This window comes from Salvia splendens, chromosome 4 (assembly GCF_004379255.2).
Source record: "Salvia splendens isolate huo1 chromosome 4, SspV2, whole genome shotgun sequence".
Taxonomy (NCBI): domain Eukaryota; kingdom Viridiplantae; phylum Streptophyta; class Magnoliopsida; order Lamiales; family Lamiaceae; genus Salvia; species Salvia splendens.
In genome coordinates this window covers 40,395,609-40,400,179 of record NC_056035.1, presented here as the reverse complement: position 1 = coordinate 40,400,179, position 4,571 = coordinate 40,395,609, and the positions used below count along the sequence as shown (strand labels likewise).

The 4,571-nt window shown below is 42.3% G+C and overlaps 1 pseudogene; it reads left to right on the top strand.

Moving 5' to 3' along the window:
• The first annotated feature begins 1,020 nt into the window (after nucleotides 1-1,020).
• On the top strand, nucleotides 1,021-4,333 carry LOC121801319 (annotated as a pseudogene).
• Nucleotides 4,334-4,571: the final 238 nt, after the last annotated feature.

Sequence of the window (4,571 nt, the reverse complement as noted above, 5' to 3'; positions counted from 1 at the left end):
AAAGTTGCTCTTATTTTGATCTCCCAATCAATTTATGGTTCCACTTTATCAAGAAATGATTTCTTCAATCCTTTTTTCATGTGAAATTTGATCCTATCACTTATTACGATTATGCATTTTAAACTTGTTTATATTGGAGTTGACAAAAATCAATATAAGTCAATATATACTCATAATTGGCACACTCACGTAATATCACCATAGTGTTGGTGGCTAAAATGATTTATTTTTTTCTAGATAAGTTTCCAACTACATTTTGTTCGTGTTATTATTTCTCGCTATTTTTTTAATAGATGAAAACATTCATCTTCTATCTAATTTGGCAAGAAGAAGAAATAAATGCATGGTGCAAAATATAAAATGACCTTATCAACATACCTATGTTAAAAAAATTAAATAAACAAGTGTAATTGATTATAATTTAGACTACCAAAAAGGATAAAAGTAATAACTAACATCAAACTAAACAGAATAACACGTTGGAGAATGGAGAGCGTTTTATAAGGGATTATTTGTTTGTAAATAGACAAAATTTCGACATTATTTGATTTTTCCTCCGAAATTTCTTTGGAATCTAAATTAATGAACTTTAGTCTTTTTTCAAAATTTTCATTAAATTAAAGCTGACATATCAGAAACGATGATAGTTAAAATGACATTGTTTTCTATAAAATAAGATCTTCAGGTAAATATACGAGCTTTCAAGATTTTTTCTTAATTTGCCTATTAATACACAACCTGTTGAACCAAAGTTGATATGTTGACTGATTATTTAGAGAAGCCCAAATTCTGGCTTCATGTTAAGTCGTGTAACAGTGGCCCGGCTCAAAAAGCCCATTAGAATGGGCCGTTAACATGAAAAATATCAGCCCATAGCCATAATATTAAATTTCGAAATCTTTTTCTTATCCGCAACTGTAAAATGGGTTACGGTGGCCCAGGCCCAAACTTAATTGGCCCAATTGATAGCTTAAAACACTAAATTTTAATCTGTCAGTGTTCAGTTAAAACAAAATCATCGTCCCTAAATTCCAAAACAAACGAGAACTGATTCCCAGAGCTCCAAATTTCCAAAAATGCTCGATCAATCAACACTCTTTTTATATTTTTTCTCCTTAAAATATCATATTAATCACAACCGACAAAAAACCCCATCCCAAAACAAGACGAACTGAACTCAAAAGGATGACCTAAATTCAAGAAATTTACACAGCAAAAATGATGAAAACAGCAGCAGCAGCAGCAGGCTTGATCACCATAGCCACTTCAATATTCCTCACTCAGCCTCAGCCTCAGCCTTAACCACCCTCCTTCTACCACTCCCTCTTTCTCTCCCACTCCGACAACAATTCCATCTCCCACCACCTTCACACCCTCACGCTCCGCCCCCACATCGCCGGCTCCGACGCCAACGCCTACGTCCTCTCCACCCTCACCTCCTACTCCATCCCCTCCCATATAACCCCCTACCTCACCGCCCTCACCTACCCCCTCCGCCGCTGCCGCCGATCGAATTCTCCCTCCGCCAGGAAGTCTACGCCGGCGACCCCTACGCCGCCGTCGCCGCCGAAGTCACGCCGACGCGAAGTCCGGCGCCGCCGCCGGCCCGGCCGTGTACGCCAACTACGGCCGGGCCGAGGACTTCGCCGCCCTCGCCGCCGCCGGAGTGAACGTCTCCGGCGCCGTCGCGGTGGCGAGGTACGGCGAGATATACAGGGGCGACATAGTGATGAACGCGGCGGCCGCCGCGGTGGTCTTCACCGACCGGAAGGACTACGGCGGGGAGAGGTGGTTTCCCGACGACCGGTGGATGCCGCCAAGCGGGGTGCAGGTGGGGTCGGTGTACACCGGCGCCGGCGACCCGACGACGCCGGGGTGGCCGAGCACGGAGGGGTGCGAGAGGGTCTCGGAGGAGGAGGTGGAGGTGCCGCTGATTCCTTCGCTGCCGGTTTCGTGGGCGGATGGGGACGCGATTATGAGGTCGATTGGGGGACCGGTGGCGGACGAGGATTGGCAGGGTGGGAAGGATGCTGGGGTTTATAGACTCGGGCCGGGGCCTGGAGTTTTGAACTTGAATTATCAGGTTAGTGTTTCGGATTATTCTTGCGTTTTTTATCTTCGTCTTTGTCTTCATCTTCGTCTTTGTTTTCGTCTTTTGAGGAATGTAGGGAGAACAAGTGATAACCAAAATTGAGAATGTAATTGGGATCATCCATGGAGCAGAGGAACCAGATAGGTATTTTTTCATTTTGAGTAGGTGAAATCATATGAAGTTGAATTTGAAGTTATTCTTTTCAATCATGATTCATAATAACTTTGGATTTAATATCTGAGATCTCATTATACTACTCAAATAGCTACTACTATTATTTTGAGGATATATTTTGATGACTTGAGTTAGAAGCCATTGGTAGGTATGTGATTCTTGGGAATCATAGAGATGCATGGACATTTGGAGCTGCAGATCCCAATAGTGGCACCGCATGTATGCTTGAGGTAGTTACTTATACACCATACATACTTTCTTAGAAGTTGGCTTTGATTCTCAAGTCAGCTTATTATTAACTATGTTCGACACGAATCAAGGTTGCTCGAAGAATGTGGAAGCTTCAGAAGAAGGGGTGGAAGCCGAGACGGACCATTCTCTTCTGCAACTGGGATGCCGAGGAGTACGGCCTGGTCTCTCTCCACCTCCACTTGTCCATTTCCCCCCTTTCCAACCGCAAAAACTCACAACTTATATAATTGCTCTTCTATTTTCAGATAGGATCAGTGGAATGGGTTGAGGAAAACAGACAGATGCTGGAATCACGAGCCGTGGCTTACTTGAACGTTGATGTTGCAGTTGCCGGAGCTGGATTTGAGACCTCTGCAACGCCTCAGCTTGATGAACTGCTTGTGCAATCTGCTAAGCAGGTGAAATTAAATTTAATGGCAATAACTTGAAAAGTTGGATGGAAAATGTGAAGTTTGTTTTTTTAAGGTTATGGACCCGGACAACTCATCACAGACGATTTATGATTCATGGACTAGCTCGACAGGCGGTGGTGCTAAGGTGAGTCCAACGAAGTTTTCTTATTCGTTGAACTGGAGTCATACATGTCTGTTTCGTTGAACTGGATTTATTCATATCTGGAGGTTGGGAGACGGGGAGGAGCAGGGTCGGATTATTCAGCGTTTGTGCAGCATATCGGTGTTTCTGCAGCAGATATTGCCATTGGCGGAGGTAAAATCAATTCATTCGGATATATAATCTTCTCAGTTCTCACACTTGAACGCAAAGTGGTATCTCGATCATCTTGCAGATTATCCGGTGTACCACTCAATGTATGGCGACTTTGTTTGGATGAGCAAATTCGGGGATCCGATGTTTCGAAGGCATGCTGCAGGTTTGTTATGGATCCATTAGTTTTAGTTGCCTCTCTAATCCAGGAGGAAATGTGTATCTTATAACAACATGATGTCTGAATATTACCAGTGGCGAGTATTTGGGGTTTAGTGGTACTCAGGCTAGCAGACGACGTGATACTACCTTTCAACTACTTCTCTTACGCTCACGAGCTTCAGGTTCGTGCGTTGATACTTCTTTCTATAAGGGCAAATTGTCGGAAAAAACATTCAGTTTTGGGACCAAAATTTGTACTAGTAATGCACTAAATCCATGTACAACAGATTGCAGAAGAATTGAAAGGTCAAGTGTTGCACAAAGGCCTCACCGTTGTTCCCATGATCAAGTCCATCGATGAATTCAAGAAAGCGGCTATTCAGATAAATGATGAGATAAAGGTACGAGTTTCTCTCATGTTTCAAAGACCGCGTCATATTTTGATGGATGCACAATCCGGCAGGCGCTGGAAGGAAGTTGGACATCGATGTGGAAAGACGGTCAGAAGGTGCGAGAGGTGAAAGAGCGGCTCATGATGGCCGAACGCGCGTTCACAGACCGAGAGGGACTTAAAGGAAGATCTTGGTACAAGCATTTGGTAGGCTTTCACTATGAATGGTTTGTCATAAACTGTTCATTGGGCTTCCATACCTATTTAGTTCCAATATGATTCCATTCCAGATCTATGCCCCGGCAAAGCACAATGACTATGGTTCGACGTCGTTTCCTGGAATATATGACGAGATCGAGAAAGCAAAAAGTGCGAATAGTACCGAGTCTTGGCGTGCTGTGCAGCACGAGATTTGGAGGGTGGCTAGAGTCTGTGGCTGCATTGTGCCTCTGAGGTGACCTCACGTGAAAGTTTTGCTGTTTTGTTGTATGATTATTACAGAACAGATGGACTGGTTGGAACAATTGTGTTGTAGTAATGGACTTAGACTTAGTCAAGTTCTTGATGTGTATTAACAAATAAATGATGATCACAATGATTGAACTTTCATTCTTGTTTGTCAAATTGTAGATTGTTATATTTAACATGTAGTATATGAAATAAAATGGTTGATATACTAACAAATTTGAAGTTAAAATTATTTGAGATTGATATGTACTAGGAATTTCTTTTAAAATATTTTATTATGTTGATTTGAGATTATTAATGAATAAACAAAATATATATTTTATTAAA